Here is a 19,065-nt window from a genome sequence, read left to right as displayed (position 1 = left end):
TAACCTTACAGTGCTTGTACCATTCTGCAGTCACTACTAGGACATCATCTACATAGACTTATTTTATTGGTCAATAGCTCAGTCACGAGTCACATCAAAAGAAGTCAGAAATTTACATCCATGGAACTTTTGCTAAATTTCATCTACTTAAGCTGGTCTGTCACTCTCCTCTATTACAATTTCATTCAACTTCCTGGCATCCAGAACCAACCTGATACCACCATTCTTCTTCTTTACGACCATAAGTGGGTTATTATACCTGCTGTTTGACCTTTCAATAATCCCCCATGAGACCATATTTTGAATTTGTTTTCTCACTGTTTCCTTTTTTGAAAGTGGAATAATATAAGGCTTCTTGAAAAAATGGTTCATCATCCTTAAACTTTAATTTGCACTCAAAATATTTTACCAAACCTGGCCTGTCAGAAAATGCCTTACAGTTGCTCGGGAGAATACCCATTAATTCCTCCCTTTGATTGTTTGTAATACCTTCAACATCTTCAACTCTCTTTATTCTCTCCAATCTCACTCTCTCCTCCTCTTATTCCTCAGTAACCTGCTCTGTAGTCAAAACTCTTAATGGCAAATCTGATTCAGTTTCCACACACTTGTTCACATCTTCCAAAAATGATACTTCGTCCCTACTTCCGTTGAACTTAAAGCTAAACTCACTACTAGCAAAAAATCTACATTTACACACCATTTCAACATGGAACCAACACCATGTATTACATCAATGCTGAGATTTTGAATCACCAAGAAATTGCACTCCAACAGCTGTACTGCCAATTCCACTGTTCACAGTATCTCTTGTTTCACACTCTTTGATAGCTTGCCACTAGCACCAATAATTTTTTATTCCAGAAACGAGCATCACTATTACAACCTCTGTGTTCTTGATAGATTCAAAAAATGTCTGTGAAATGCCATTCAAATCATTACCACTGTCCAGTACACACTTAACTTGTATACCTTGTACCCTTGCTGTTATTACAGGGTGCCACACTCCCTTTTAACTTATCATGTGATCTTCTTCATACAACAAATCCTCATTAATCCTTTTCCTGGAAAAACTATCATCCTGCTTACAAAATTGATTATCAGACACAGTAAAATGACAGATAGCATCATCCTCTTCCTCATTACCTCTCTCAAACTCTGACTCTTCATTAGGCCTAATATCATCCTCCTCTACTCTTTCTTTACTTATGGCATGGGCATCATTATCAACTATAAATTGAAATACCTAACCCTCATCACTGCTGGATTTGTCATTGCTATCATCATTAAAACTACTATCAGAATTACACCCACTACCACTTATACTGTCCTCAAATACTTGGCAAATTGGTTGATCCTTGTTTGCCGTTTAGACCACAAAGCAGAACACCTGAATTCTTTATGTTCTCTTAAAAATTTAACATCCATTTTGACACTTTGGACATCCTGAGCAACAGCAACATGCTCTGTTTCATCACTTTATTTTATTACAATAACTTCCTCCTCTCTTTTTTCAGAATGAACATTTGTTACCCACACCATCATTCAACATCTCATTACAATTATAAATTACACTTGTCTTACTTCTATCATTTACATTACCCTTATGTGTGATCACAGCACAATTATACACAACTGGCTCTACATCACTACCTTCTCTAGTGCAATCCAAAACTGGAGCATTATCTAGTTTAAATGGTTTGATTCAGAATTAAAGCCATCTCCTCAATTTCTTTTACTTGAATTTCTCCTACCAATTCTGTGCCCATTCTGGCTATCCTCCACCCAACCATTCCTTGAATTTCTATTGTAATTAGTTCTGTTCATCCTATTTACCTGAAATTCTCTCCTTGATTGATTATAGTCATCAAAATTCTTCCTACCATCTTCCATTGATGGCTTCACCCTCTACACTTTATCAACATAATTCAAGAAATCACTGATATTACCCATAGGGGCAGGTACAAGCAATTATCTAAGTTTCTGAAGTTTCTAAACCCATAATTATTAATTCACTACCTAGCTCTTTGTCCAAATATTTCAGTTTGTATGTCCAAAGCTGACAGAAGCCTTCACAGTATCATTCCTAGAGTCAAATCTCTCCCCTCCCCCAAAATTTACTAAAAATTCTCTGCTGCTTCTCTTTCGACCAATATTCATCTAAAAACCCTTTCTCAAAGCTTTGCCATGAAGTACAACTATCAGCTATGTGAGCTGCCCATCCATAAGCATCCCCTTTCAAAAAGCCCCTCACAAATTACATTTTCTCATTACCATTTCACATTTCAGGCAAATCATTAAATTCCATATTGAAATCCAGTGGATGCCCTATCTCATAGGGTTCAAAATTATTAAATTTCTTAAAACTAACAAATGAAAGACTGTTTGGTATACTATATAATCTATGGTTTTGATTTTGTATCTCTTCCCTTTGTTTCTTCGTTTCAGCCAATTTGGAAACTATATTTTTATTTACTTTTTTTATTTATTATTTAACCCAGTCTTCCACACAAAATTTCTTGGCACCTCTGACTTCATCTTTGCATCGTTTTTCAGAAGCCTCCACGTACTACTACCTAATTCCCATGGAAGAGGTGTTGGCCAACTTTTTCAGGATGAACTAGGATCAGAATACCAGGTTGCCATTTTTTTTTTTTTTCAACCTAGTGCTGGTCTGGAGCAGGCGACAGAGGATTTAGAATTTAGGATCACTTTGCAAAGATTTCACTAAGGAAGACTCCGTGGTTATAGTTGGTGAGGCAGGTAATAGTATTGACAGAGATCCTGGGTACAGTATAGAGTGTGAACTGCCGAAGATTGCATCACTATTGAAGCATACTAGTGTTGCGTTTGTATCTGTTCTTGGGTGCCATGACCGACCTTATTTGAACTCTTCTATCAAGAGAGTTAATTTGGAGTTGGAACGGTTGCTTATGTCGGGTGCAGGATCACACACTGGTGTGGTTCCTGTTGATTCTCTCAATAGGTGGGATTATACTAGACATGGCCTTCACCTCAACAGGAAGGGGATGGGTAAACTTGCTGGGAAAATAGCAAGAAAGTTAAAGGGCGGGAGGCATTGTCATGAGTGATAAAATACCACTGGTTATAGGGTTCAGAAAAGACCCTTTTTTAGGGTAGGGAGGACAGAAAGAAAGCAAATTTTAAGAGAGGTTAGGACTGAGACAAACCTTCAGTTTGAGAAAGAAACCAAGAAACATAATTCTAGCTTATTGCATCAGCATAAACAGCCATCGGTTAAGAATTTTCAACACTCAGCAGATATTCTAACTTTACCCACTGTTAACTCAGTCAATGTGAAATGTCAGCTATCTTTATTGCATCAAAATATTTGAGGACTGAGAAATAAAATTAATGAATTAATTGTCTGCATAGATGAATTAGTCTTCAAACACAGCTGACATAATCTGCCTCTCTGAACATCATGTGACTACTGTTATAGAACTTTTAAGTGTTACAGGGTTTAGGTTAGCATCTCACTTTTGTAGATCAGAAATGGAGAAAGGAGGAATTGCCAAAATTATCATGAACTGTCATAAATTTAAGAACATAGACATTCATAAATTTTGCCTAGAACAGCATATGGAAGCTGTGCAAACAGAAGTAGAATTTCACAAAAAATCCTCCATAATATTAAGTGTATATCGAGCATCTGCTGGTAACTTTAATCTGTTCGTAAACCACCTTGAAGCTGTACTGGCCCATTTAACAACCAAAAACAAAGAAATAGTGGTTGCTGGTGGTTTCAATGTAGATTTCCTTAATGACTCTACCAATAAGAACTTATTTGGGTTAGTAACACTATCATTCAACTTAATTCCCACTGTAAAGTTTCCCACTAGGGTAGCCAATTGCTCTCACACAGCCATTGATAGTATCTCTATAGAAAAGTCCAATGAACAAAATTATATTACAAAACCAAGAATCAATGGCCTCTCAGATTGTGACATGCAGTCCCTTCTGTTAAATGTTAACACTGAACAGGATATAAAATCTGTTAAATCTGAGCTCAAGAGGGTAATCAATAAGCCAAAAATTGGATATTTTAGGACACTCCTCAGAGACATTCACTGCACTGGTGTTTAGAGTGCTCATGGCATGAATGAAAAATATAGCACTTTTGCTAATAAAGTGCTTACCTTATTTGAACACTGTTTTCCTCAAAAACGTACCAAGGTTGGAGCAATGTCTACAAAGAAGCCATGGATTACTCAAGGAATAGCGGTATCTTGTAAAACAAAACGAAAACTGTATCTGTCAATCCAAAACAGTTCTGATGTTGATGCTATAGCACATTACCAGAAATATTGCAAATATTAAAGACTTTAATATGGACATCAAAGCAAATATATTACAAGGAAAAGAAAGTCATATCAGATAACAAAATAAAGACAATATGGGATATAGTGAAGGAGGAGACCAGTAGAACCAGACTGTAGAGGGACAAATAGCATTAAGAGTAAATGAAACATCGGTGACAGATGTGTCTAGTGTTGCAGACCTATTTAACAAACATTTCATAACTGTTACTGAAAAGATGGAGTTTTCAGGTTCTGTAGATGCTGCTATGGAATACCTCAGACCAGACATTTCAAGTAACTTCCATAATATGAATTTGACCCTCACTACCCCAGCAGAAATAATGTCCATCATAAAATCTTTAAAATCAAAAACATCTAGGGGGTATGATGAAATATCAACAAAGCTAATTAAAGAATGTGATTCTGAGTTAAGTAAAATATTAAGCTATCGGTGTAACCAGTTGTTTAACAGTGGAATATTTGCTGAATGGTTAAAATATGCTGATGTTAAGCCACTGTTTAAGAAGGGAGATAAAGAAATAGCATCAAATTTCCATCCAATTTCACTTTTGCCTGCATTCTCAAAAATTTTAGAAAATGTAATGCGCAATCCAATTCATAACCATCTTATCTCAAGTATCATACTGTCAAAGTCACAGTTCGGATTTCTAAATGGTTCTGATATTGAGAAGGCTATCTACACTTACAGTGAAAATGTGCTTAATTCATTAGGCAAAGATTTCAGGCAACTGGTATATTTTGTGATCTGTCAAAGGCATTTGACTGCGTAAATCACAATATCCTTTTAAGTAAATTAGAATATTATAGTGTAACGGGAAATGTTGCAAAATGGTTCGGATCTTATATCTCTGGCAGGAAACAAAGGGTGATATTAGGAAAGAGACATGTATCAAACTATCAGGCATCATCCAACTGGACACTAATTACATTAGGGGTCCCACAAGGTTCCATTTTTGGGCCCTTACTTTTTCTTGTGTATATCAATGACCATTCATCTGTAACATTACCAGATGCCAAGTTTATTTTGTTTGCCGATGATACAAACATTGTAATAAATAGCAAATCACATGTAGTCTTAGAAAGATCAGGTAATAAAATATTTGTGGACATGAATCACTGGTTCCTAGCCAATTCTTTGTCACTAAATTTTGAAAAACCACATTATATGCAGTTCAGAACTTGTAAGGGGTGTCCCACAAGTATATGCCTAACATATGACGAGAAGCAAATAGAAGAAATGGACAGTGTTAAATTTTTGGGATTACAGCTTGATAATAAATTCAAGTGGGAAAAGCATACCACAGAACTGCTGAAGCGTCTTAATAAATCTCTATTTGCAATGTGAATTGTGTCAGACATATGGGATATAAAAGTGAAAAAGCTGGCATATTATGCTTACTTTCATTCCATAATGTCATATGGAATTATTTTTTGGGGTAATTCATCAGGCCAAGCTAAAGTTATCTGGGCACAAAAACGTGCAGTCAGAGTTATATGTGATGTGAACTCATGAACATCCTGCAGAAATGTGTTTAGGGAACTAGGGATACTAACTACTGCTTCCCAATATATTGATTCTTTAATGAAATTTGTCATTAAAAATGTATCACTTTTTCAAACCAACAGATCAATTCATGGAATCAATACTAGAAATAAGAATAATCTTCACAAGGATTTAAAGTCACTTAGTCTTGTGCAAAAAGGTGTGCATTATTCAGGAACACACATTTTCAATAACTTGCCGGCAGCCATGAAAAGCTTAACAACCAATGAAATTCAGTTTAAGAGAAGCCTAAAGAATTTATCTGTGGCCAACTCCTCCTGTTCCATTGCTGAATTTCTCAGTAGACCCAATTGATTTGTGTGTTCATTGTAAGTGTGTGTGTGTGTGTGTGTGTGTGTGTGTGTGTGTGTGAGTATAATCTAACTTCGCCATTTAAGTGCAGTAATATGTTCACCGTAAATATTTTAGTAGTTGTATTACACGTTTATTACCTAATAAATAAATTAAAAAAAAAACTTTTTTATTTTAAATTCAGTGCATTAGTATTTGTAAAATGATTCTTTCATATAATGTTCATTAAAGAATGACGATCATTCCACTTGGGACCTGTGGAATGGACATTAGCTTATTTATTTGAGTTGTAAATATTTGTCATGTATTATTGTTTTTCTGACATGTTCTACATCCTGGAGTATCTCCTAGCTATGGATCACTTGGAATGAAAGTAAATGTAAGTTAATCCAATCTATAGTCATCACAAAGTTAGTTTCTCTCTTCTACACATTTACCACTCATCAATGTTAATTTCTCATTAATGATATGAATATAATAGAGGGAAATATTCCACGTGGGAAAAATATATCTAAAAACACAGATGATGTGACTTACCGAACAAAAGTGCTGGCAGGTCGATAGACACACAAACAAACACAAACATACACATGAAATTCAAGCTTTTGCAACAAACTGTTGCCTCATCAGGAAAGAGGGAAGGAGAGGGAAAGACGAAAGGATGTGGGTTTTAAGGGAGAGGGTAAGGAGTCATTCCAATCCTGGGAGCGGAAAGACTTACCTTAGGGGGAAAGAAGTGTATACCCCTTCTGACAGACAGACAGACTGCTGACAGACACATCACAGTGAACGAATTGTCACGCTACATTGGGATAGGGGAAGGAAGTGTTTGCAGAATATTGAAAGTGTTGGCGTTGAAAAAGGTTTGTGCCATGTGGGTTCCCAGGATGTCAACAGCGGCTCACAAAGAAACAAGAAAAATGGTATGAAGTGAACTTTTGGAACAGTACGACAATGGTGGAGATGAATTTTTTGGAAGAATTGTGATTGGTGATGAAACATGGCTCCATCATCTTTTACCAGAGACGAAGAGGCAATCGATGGAGTGGCATCATGGAAATTCACCCAAGAAAAAAAAATTCAAACACACACCTTCTGCTCAAAAAGTTATGGCTACGGTGTTTTTCAATTCTGAAGGTCTCTTGCGTGTGGACATAATGCCAAGTGGAACCACCATAAATTCTGATGTATATGTGATGACACTGAAGAAACTTCAAGCTTGACAGATTCATGTTTGACCACATCAGCAAAAGCAGGATGTTTTCCTATTGCATGACAATGCATGGTCACATGTCAGTCAAAAAACCATGAAAGCGATCACAAAACTCAGATGGACAACACTGAAATACCTGCCTTAGAGTCCTGACCTGGCTCCATGTGATTATTATCTCCTTGGGAAACTGAAAGACTCTGTTTGTGGAACAAGGTTTGAAGATGATGACTCCCTTGCACATGCTGCCAAACAGTGGCTCCAACAGGTTGGTCCAGTATTTTACCATGTGAGTATACAGGCGCTGGTTCCATGATGGCGTAAGGCAGTTGAGAGGGGTGGAAATTATGTGGAGAAATGAAAATATTGTTCCTAATGGATATATCTACACACTGTAAAACTTTCAAACATGTAGAATAAAAGATGGATTTTAAGAAAATAGTGTTCATTTCTTTTGGAGTGACCCACATTTGAGTACCAGTTACAATAATCAAGAAAGCTAAATATGCTGGGTATGCCTGCCAAAACAAACTGCTGACCCCGGACAAAACCTTCAAAATCGCCAGACATCTGTGTCAAATCATATTATTTTCCTAGGCACACACATTCTGTAGACATGATTTCACCCTGAACTCCAAAACAGTTACCAAAAACTACATTAGGCAACACCAAATTTTAACATTTTGTTTGTGGAGGACCCCCAACTCTTCTTTTGTTAAGCGATATTCCATTCCCCCAAACCCCTTACTCCCTTCCCACCACATCATTTGTCCACCGCTTGACTGACCTAGAATTGCCTCTGATCTCTAGTGCTACAAGGCACATCATTTATATAAATAAGGAGCAGGAGTGGCCTCAGAACTGACCCTATGTTGCCCCCCATTTAACTGTGCCTCACTCTGATTCCACATCGTAGCAATTCTCAGTGCTATGAAGAACGACCTTCTGTTCTGTTCATAAGGAGATCAACAAATTGTGAGCCACTCCCCACATTCCACAATGGTCCAACTTCTGGAGCAAAATTTTGTGATTGACACAATCAAATGCCTCAATTAAGTAAGGTGACTAGTGTTTGAAACCTTTCGTTTTATCCATCCAGTACCCCAAAGAGGAAATACACCAAAGAGCCAAAGAAAGAGGTACACCTGCCTAATATCCTGCAGGGCCCTTGCATGCACACAGAAGTGCTGCAACAGGATGTGGCAAGAACTCAACAAATATCTGAAGTATTGCTGGAGGGAACTGATACCAAGAATCTGTAAGAGTACGATGGGATGGAGATCTTTTCTTAACAGCACGTTGCAAGGCATCCCAGATATCCTCATATCTGGGGAGTTTGGTGGCCAGCGGAAGTGTTTAAGCCCAGAAGAGTGTTCCTGGGATCACTCTGTAGCAATTCTGGAAACGTGGTGTGTCGCATTGTCCTGCTGGAATTGCCCAAGTCTGTCATAATGCACAATGGGCATGAATGAGTGCAGGTGATCAGACAGAGTCATATCTAGACACGTCAGGGGTCACATATCACTCCAATAGAAAATTTCCCAAACCATTAAAGAGTGTCCACCAGCTTCAACAGTCCCCTGCTGATGAGGAGGGTCCATAGGTTCATGAGTGTCTCCATACCCATACACGTCCATCTGCTCGGTACAATTTGAAACAATACTCATCTGACAAGGGAACATGTATCCAGTATCAACAGTCCAATGTCAGTTATGACAGGCCCATGCGAGGCATAAATATTTGTGTCATGCAATGAAGGATACAAGAGTGAGCCTTCAGCTCCGAAAGTCCATACTGATGATGTTTCATTTAATGTTTCACATGCTGACACTTGTTGATGGTACACCATTGAAAACTGCTGCAATTTGTGGAAGGGTTGCACTTCTGTCATGTTGAATGATTCTCTTCAGTTGTTGTTGGTCCTTTTCTTGCAGGATATTTTTCCGGGTGCAGCTGTCAGAGTTGATGTTTTACTGGATTCCTGATAATCACGATACACCTGTGGAATGATCATATAGGAAAATCCCCACTTCATCAGTACATAGGAGACGCTGCGTCCCATCGCTCGTGCACCGACTATAACATCACGTTCAAACACAGATCTCAATAACCTGCCATAGCAGCAGTAACCGATCTCACAATTGCTCCAGACGCTTCTTTTATATAGGTGGCACCAACCAAAGTGTCACAGTCTGCCTGTTTACATATAATTGCATTTGAATACATATGCCTGTACCAGGTTCTTTGGCACTTCAACGTAATATAGCATTGTAGCGTTTTCAGTTGTTAGCACAGTTCTGAAATCGAACTGTACATTTGACAGCAAATTATGTGAAAGGAAATGATCAATTATCCTTGCATACTCAGCACTTTCAAGAAATTAAACACTGATGGTACAGAAATACACAAGTTGTAATGTAGGACCCCAAAATATTAAAACTGCAAAAAAAGTAAAGACAAAATCATTAAAAATTTTACAGTAAATGTTGAAATAACCTGAAAATACAGGTATAATGATGTTTAATGAAGAAGGCAAAGCACCTTTCCTTCATTTAATTTGTCAAGCGAATGCTGAGTGGTAAATCATCTAAAAGAGATTGTCAGTTTCAGTGAGTGAGCAGTTCTGATTGTATCCCTGATAAGAATTGTTTTGTACATCTCTTCTCCACTGGCACAACTGCCAGAAATACTGAACACCCCAGTTAGTATATCCATCATATCCTTCCATGTGTCCACCTACCTGTCACTATCTCTGCTACCCTTCCCTTTATATAATCAATATTCCTGTTACTCATCTCTGATACAGCTTCCACATGCCTGATGTGAGTTCTGCAAGCAGTCTCTTATATAGACTTACTCAGTTCTCTAGTATTTTGTGAAAAAGTCTGCCACTTGATTCACTGATGAATATGCTTATGTAATCATTCGACAAACTGCTACACAAGTATCTGTACATGTTGACCAATTCAGATCACAACTCACTGACAGCGTAATCACAGGACACTACATTTCTCCATAATGTGAAGTGCTCAGTTTTAAATTTCTAGACATTTAAAGCAATATACAAATGTGACATGTTTAAAAAGTTGAAGAAAGGATTTAATATTTGCTCACTTCTTATACGACAATGTACAGCAATGAGGTGTGTCACTTTAGTTTTACGTGGTGAGAGAAACTGATTCTCGAAAGAAATCACCGAACTGCTTCACAATTCATAGAAGTACAAATACAAATTCAGTTTAATTGTATAAGTTTGTTTGGATGAACAGAAAGTATTTCTGAAGCAGATTATAATAATTTTAGTTCATCATAAGAGAATACTTGTACTTAAGGTTGTTCATCTTCTAATGAATGACAGCAAACTGATACAGAAAATGGCTGTGTACTTCCATATAATTATCACAATGCACCATGCAAATCAGAAGGGTGACAAAGATTTTTTAAATTGTGCATGCATAGCGTCCAAGTCCTTAACAACTTTGAGTAGTATCACTAATATCATAAATCTTGACAGTATGTTACACAATGTTAGCACTATTAAAACTTAGCAACATTTCATTGAAGATGGAAGGTGTGTGGGAAAAGCAATAAGACTGACAACACTGCAAGTGATCTAGGAATGCTGTGTTGTTGTTCTTGTGTGGATTGGTGTAATCATACCTTCCAGATGCTCAGTCCAAATTACAGATCTGTATAGCTGTCACATTATCTTTGAGAGTGCTATCAGCAAAGTCGGGTTTTTGTTGTGTGCTATGAATATGGAACAGCACAGTTTAATGTGTGGAATGCAGAAATGTGACATTTGAAAAGTTGAAACAGGCCTAAGGGGAACATTTCTTATCAAGAGCACCCCTTTTTCACTGGCACAAATCATTTCTGGAAAGCTGAGAACAACTTGAAGATAAACTTCACTCAGTGAGACTTCCAGCTTCAAAGACTAACGAAAAGTCTAATATTTGTACACTCGTCAGAAATCAAATTGACGTTTAACAATAAGAATGGTGGGCAACTTGTTGAACACTTTCACCATACATGAAATTTTGACTGAAGTTTTGTACATGTAAAAGGTTTGCACCAAAATGGTGCTAAAAACTCCAATTCAGCAGAAGAAATATGTGCACTGATTTTTAGAGGCCTACCAATGACCACAAATGATACAGTTATGTGATCACAGGTGATGGATCCTAGATTTTGGAGTATGATCCTGAGACAAAGCAGCAAAGTGAGGAGTGGCACAGAGATTTCCACAACCCTTCTGTTGTGATTCACTAATCTTTCAAAGTGCCGCTGCGCAGTTACGCGCGTCCTCCACATGCGGCGCTGTCTGCCAGCCATGCAGCACCAGCGCCACCTAAGCGGCCAGCCAGCCAGTGGCCGCTAGACTCGGACAATTGGCGACGAGGTAGTGAATTTTTCTTTTTCATGGTTGAACCACAGGTTTCCATGGCTAATTAAGTCATCTATTGCAAGGTCTCATTGAACAGCAAACACTTCTCACAAATGCGATTCGTAATTTTGTCATGGCATCCAATGTGGGGTGTCTCTTGTCATGGTCTCTCCCTCCTTTTCCTCCTTACGATAAGACGGCAGAAGACTGGTCTGATTACGAAAAACGTCTTCGACAGCACTTCTTGGCATTTCATGTCTTGGACAACCAAACATATGAGCCTCTTTTCCTTTCATGAATTTCACCTCAAATGTATCGGTTGTTGTCGCAATTGTCTCCTTTGAAAGATCTTGCGTTTATGTCCTTTGCTGAAATGTGCTCACTTCCATCCGTATATTTTCAAAAGCATACGCATATGGTAGCCTATCGTGTTGCCTTTTATCGTTGTCAAAAACAACCGAATCAATCCTATCATGCTTGGGCTGCTGAACTTCATGGCCTTAGTTGAAAGTGTTGATATTTTACTGACGTTCACAAAGAATCCTACGCCGATTCCATGGTACGGGATGCTATTATCTGGTCGGCGCCCGACAAGAAGTCAGGCAACGTGCCCTTCAGTTGGCAAATCCGACTCTAGATGAAGTCCTATCCATTGCTCAGTCTTTTGAAATTTTTCGCACTGCATGAGCACAAATAGAGGCATAGGGTGATATCGGGGATGTACAATCTCTGTGAGCTGTTGACAAAGCATGCGGTGTGTCCCCACCAGCCGACATGGCCGCAGTATGCTCCCAAGTGCAGCTTCAGCCTAGCCGTAAACAAACCTCTAAGAAACTGCAGCAAACCCCACGGCAACTTCCTTCATGTACGCAGTGTTTTACAAAACATTCACGAGAGGATTGTCCACAGCGTTGGTCCGTGTGTCACAAATGCACAAAGAAGAGTCATGTGTCATCCGTTTGCAAATCTGACCGCATACATGATGTTCATGAATATGACGCTGATTCTGCTTCTTTGTTGTCTGTCAATAGTACTTCTTCCCTTTCAGGGAAGTTATTCCTCACTGTCCAAATACTGGGTCGGGATATTCGCATGCAGGTGGATATTGGTTCTGCTGCCACTATCATCAGTTCTCAGACGTATCTTCAGTTGGGTTCTCCAATCCTGCTACCTGTCACTAGGCAATTATGGACTTACAATAAACAGAAGATTTTTCTCTTGGGACAACTTGATGCTGAGGTATCTTACATCTGTAGTTTGCATTGTTCCCATATTTGTGGTCGACCATAGTAATGCGGAGAATCTTTTTGTTTTCGATGCCAGTCGTGTTTTTGGGTTCTCCATAGGTGACTGTCAATATCGTCTCTGATGCTATTCCTTATGCTCAATTGGATTCCTTGTCAATGACATTTTTTGTCCTTTTTTTGTCCTAGGTTAGGCTGTGCAAACGACTTTGAAGCTCATATCACGCTCAAATCCACTGCTCAGCCTAAGTTTTTTCAGGCTTGGCCCATTCCTGTGGCCCTTCGTGATCGGGTCAAACGGGAGCTGGATCGTCTCACTGCTTCAGGAGTCCTGCTTCCTGTCACTTCCAGTAAGTGGTCCTCTCCTGTCATTGTCGTTGCTAAGCCCAATGGTGATATTAATCTCTGTGGCGATTTCAAAGCCACTGTAAATACTAAATGCCTCATCGACACTTACCCTAAGCCTCAACCTGAAGAACTGTTCACTAAACTTGCTGGAGGCCAGTATTTTTCTAAACTTGACCTGTTGGAAGCCTATCATCAGCTTCCCCACAATGCTGCTTCCCGGCAGTTTCTGGTCCTTAACATGCCTTTTGGCCTCTATCAATACGAACGATTGCCATTCGGGATTGCCAGCACCTCTGCTCTCTTTCAGCGATTCTTGGAACAATTATTGCTCACTGTCCCTGGGTGTATAAATTACATGGACTACATTGTTGTCAATGTCTCCACCACTGAAGAACATCTTCAGAATCTCTGCACACTTTTTGTGGTGTCACCACCAGACACCACACTTGCTGGGTGGTAGGCTTTAAATCGGCCGCGGTCCGTTAGTATATGTTGGACCGGCATGTTGCCACTATCAGTAATTGCAGACAGAGCGCCGCCACACAGCAGGTCTAGTCTAGAGAGATGCCCTAGCACACGCCGCAGTTGTACAGCCAACTTTGCTAGCATTTTCAGAGACGACAGTTTAGCATAGCCTTCAGCTGCATCATTCGCTACGACCTAACAAGGCGCCATATTCAGTTACTATGTCTTCTGAACAGATAATATTGTGACTCATGTACTGTCAAGAGCGATGTTCATCATTAATGGATTAAAGTTAAGTATGAAACTAATTACATCCGCTTTCTGAATTCTAATTCCTTGTCATGTTCCAGACCTCATGTCAGTATAGTTCTTCCCTCCTCACGGCAGCCTGCATGAGCTAAGATGCGTGCATTTCGGGCTCCTCTAGTAACAAGGTGTTGGCTCTTCTGCCAACACGACATTTTTACATGTCTTAGAGACTGCTGGCATTAAGTGTAATTTGCAGAAATCAAAATTTTTTTCCAGCCTCTATCACGTACTTGGGGTTTCAACTCTCTTGGTATGGTATTTGTCCACTTCAGCAAACTGTCGCTGCAATCGATGCCCTTCCCCCCCTACATCTGTTAAGGAACTGCAGGCCTTCTTGGGGAAAATAGCATACTATCACAGGTTTCTACCGTCTACTGCTTCGGTGGCTCAGCTGTTGCATTGCCTGTTGCATAAAAACATGCCTTTTCACTGGTCCGTGTCATGCGATGTGGCGTTCCAGAAATTGGAGACTATGCTGAAACAGGACCCGTGCCTGGCTACTTATCAACCTGGCCAACATCTTGTTCTTGCCATGGATGCCTCTCAATACAGAATTGGTGCAGTCCTTGCCCACCATTTTTCTGACGGTTCTGAACAACCCATTGCTTATGCCTCCAAAACGCTCACAGATGGCCAACAAAAGTATTATCAAATTGAAAAAGAAGCTTTGGCCATTATTTATGCTCTTCATAAGTTTGGTGTTTTCCTCAATGGATCCTAATTTCATCATATTACGGACCACAAACCACTTGTTTCCTTGTTTCATCCATCAACGTCACTTCCTGACAAGGCTGCACACCGCCTCCAGCGTTGGGCTCTCTACTTGTCTCATTTCAATTATGAGATTCATTTCCGGCTGACAGCTCAACATGCGAATGCTGATGCACTGTCTCGCCTTCCCATGGGTCCTGATCTGGCATTCGATAGGGATGAACTCTTGTGTTTCCACCTGGATGTGCCCGAGCAGCGGGTTGTGGACGGGTTCCCCTTCACTGGGGACCGGCTGGTGGCTGGTGGCTGCTATGGGTTCTGACCCTACCCTCTCCCAGGTTTTACGCTGTATTCAGAAGGGTTGGCCAGATCATATGTCCGCTAAGACTTCTGATCGATTGCGGAACTACTACGCTTTGTGTTACCACCTCACACATAGGGATGGTGTTATCCTCCTTTCCACAAAAAATGCTTCACTGCGTGTTGTGGTACCTGCATCTTTGCATGCTTCGGTATTGCGTCTCCTTCACCAAGGGCACTGGGGTGTCTCTCGCACAAAATCTCTGGTGCGCTGTCATGTGTACTGGCCCAGCATTGACTCAGAAATCGCACATATGGTCGCTGCCTGCGGCCCTTGTGCGTCACAGGCCACCGCACCGAAGTCATCTTTGTCACCATGGCCTTCGCCTGAGAAGCCCAGGAAGCGTATTCATGCTGACTTCGCGGGACCTATTTTAGGTGCTTATTGGCGTCTCACTACTGACACCTACTCTAACTTTCCTTTCATTGTCCGTTGCCCGTTGCCTACCACCGTGGCAACCACAAAAGCTGTAGCTCGCATTTTCTCTTTGGAAGGCCTTCCCTCTACTCTTGTTACTGATAATGGCCCACAATTTGCCTCTTCTGATTTTGCTGATTTTTGTGCCCATCACAGCGTCATGCACATCATGGCCCCTCCATTCCATCCACAGTCAAATGGTGAGGCTGAACGTCTGGTCTGCACATTTAAGGCTCATATGAGGAAACTGCTGACTTCTTCTGCTGCTGCTGATGATGTGCTTCTCCAATTTCTGGCTTCTTACCATTTCACCCCCATTGGCGACCACAGCCCGGCTGAGCACTTACATGGCCGACTGCCCTGCATGCTACTTCCTCTTCTGCAGCCTCCCACCTCATGGCCGCGGATGCCTTTGCTTGGCCAGTTCACCACCGGCGACCGTGTATGGGTACGGGGATATGGTAGGCAGCCAAAATGGAGTCCTGGCCGCATCTTACAACACTGTAGCTGACGCCTGTACGATATCCAGATGGACACGGGTGTTGCAGTGCGTCATTTGGACCAGCTTCAGCCTCGTGAGCCGGCAACACCTGTTCCGGATGCTGCTACACCACCTTCGGCTCTACCTGACACTCAGGATCCTGGAATATCTCATTACTCACAACACAGTCCTCTCACCATCATCTCAGTGCCACCACAAGAACTGACGCCAACAGGAGATGTGCCCATGCAGGAACCAAATGTTAGAACAACTCTACTTGCCTCCTTCTCCTACGGACGTGGACACATCACCCTTGTCTCCTGTTATAACAACCGGACTTGCCGCAACAAGGCAGATTGGTGCATGGGGCCCCAGCAGATGCAACCCCCACGTCTCCTGTCATTTCAACCTGTTATCATCGGGGACACATCCGTCCATACAGGAAGCCTCCTCCTCAAGGCTTTATGGCCAGTCAAACAACACCTATGGATGTTAGCAATCTACAGGCCACCTCCATCAAGATCTGTGCAAAAATTGTAAGAGGGGGAAAAGTGTTGTGAATCGCCAATCTTTCAAAGTGCCACCGCAGCAAGGCCACCTAAGCGGCCAGCCGCGAGCAGCCGCTAGACTCAGACGCAGTTCTGATTTGACTGTTAAAGTGTACACACGTCGTACTTTGTTTACTTGATCTGCGAATTACATGTATTGTGTCGTCCTTGAAATATATTTATTTAACTTGAAGTTATAACACTCTCTCCAGGAAAAACTGCCTGTCAATTGTTTTACAAAGATGAAAGGCCCAGGAAAAGTGTGAATCAAGGGAGACTAGACACTGATTACAAATGAATGCTTCATCATGACAATGCCCCATGTCACACAACCCCTTCCATCACGAAATTTTTGATCTGAAGAGGCATTCCTAGTATTCTACAGCCCCCCATTCTCCTGATTAGATTCCTTGTGACTTTTCTCTTTCCTGAAACTGCAAAATGTCTTAAAAGGAAATCATTTTGGGACCTTGCAGATCATTCAAAAGAACATGACTGATCACATTAAAAGCTGTAACAGTTTAAGCCTTTCATTGCCACTATCAAGACTGGAAGTGATGACTCCACCAGGGTACAGCTGTCAAAGGGAGCTACTTTGAAAGGGACAGTATTATTGTTCAAGAAATATAAAAACTTGGTAGATAAATAATCAGTCTCTTTACTTTTTTTTCACACACCTTGTTTGTGCATCTTTCATCATGTACTACTTTATTATCAGTAATTGCAACACCTGCAAAAAGACTGAGATTACTGTTAATACTATTTCTCTGTTCATTAATATACCACATTAACAACAGGAGCCCCAACATATATCCCTGGAAGAGCCTGAAGATACATCTACATCTGGCGATGACTCACTACTTAAAATAATGTGCTGCATCCAGCCTAATGAGAAATCTTCCATCTGCTCACAATCTTCAATGGATAGCATATATCAGTGATAGTCAATCAGATCACTACCACCCACCAACAGGTATTCTATTAGGTTTTCATAAAATTCTGACAAAGTATTTGTTAAGTAATTATTGTTACGTAATTGTTACTTTCTTAGTTTATAAGTCACCATTACTGTAGAACTGATGGGTGGGTAAAAAATTTTATTACCAACAGGAGATAAAAAATTCAACAGAAGGTAAAAACAGGTTGACTAGCCTTGCCATATATGGTCATTCTTTCATTTTTTTGTCAAATGCTTTCACAAGTCAAGAAATATTGCACCAACCTGACAGCCTTGAGCCATGGCTTTCAGGGCAGTGTGCAAGAAACGCAGAACTTGCATTCTGTAGGACTGATACTTTTGGAATCCTTACCTGATGCCTTGGGGGGGGGGGGGGGGGGGAGGGGGAGAGGTTCATTCTGTACAAGTTATCTCAAGGTATCTTACAGTGATTGTGTTTGTCTTTTCTGGATCTCTTCTCCTACCCTTCCTGGAGATCAGTGTAAAATAGGGACACTACTCCTGGATTTTCTTTAGTAAAGGAACATTCTGAAACACTGCACATCATTTCTGCTATTCATGTGCCACACTCCACTCCATTTCCTGTGTCGTCCATAAGTGCCTGGACTAATTTTTGTGCCACTTACTGCCTTTACAATTGACTGGAATTTCTTTGTGTTTTGTGAGATGTCTTTGAATAATATTCTGTTACAGTAATAAGTGAAGGCATCCCATTACTCTCAACAGCCACCTAGATTAATTTAACATCCCTGTCTATAATACTACGCTTTGTTTTATGTGTACTACGTAGAATGTTAGTGTCATTTGGAGTTTCTTAAAGAGACCATAAACTGTGCACAGTACCTCCCATCACAAACTATTCTATCTATCCAGTACTAGTTCAACTATCCTAAGCTTCAGCTACAGTTCCACTACATCCTCCTCCCCAGAGTTATATGTTACCAGGTCCCCATTTAAAATAATAATACTACCTATATATGTAGTTTACTGAACATGTAAATCATTATTCTAATTTTTGTGGCCCTTATACCTTCAGTAATTATTATAGGTACAAGTGTCTCACTATCAATGACCTGAGTTTCAATGTGAACATTACATGAAGCAACGTCTAATGAGAGACACTTAATCACTATAACAGTACAAATTATGCAATGATTTCCAAACTCATCATTATATTGGTACAACTTACAAACATGAAACTTGCTGGCAGATCAAAACTACGTGCCAGATCAGGACTCAAAGCTGGGAGCTTTACCTTTCGCAAGCAAGTGCCACTGACTGAGGGATCCATGCCCATCTTATGGCTTGCCCTCACAGCTTTTAATTTCACTAGTATCTCATCTCCTACATTCCAAACTTCACAGAACTTATCATTACATCACTGTTAGATTTCTTCATCTTCTTCTTCTTCTTCTTCTTCTTCTTCTA

This window comes from Schistocerca americana, unplaced genomic scaffold (genome assembly GCF_021461395.2).
Source record: "Schistocerca americana isolate TAMUIC-IGC-003095 unplaced genomic scaffold, iqSchAmer2.1 HiC_scaffold_31, whole genome shotgun sequence".
NCBI classification, from domain to species: Eukaryota; Metazoa; Arthropoda; class Insecta; order Orthoptera; family Acrididae; genus Schistocerca; species Schistocerca americana.
Note: the sequence above shows the minus strand (reverse complement) of the source record.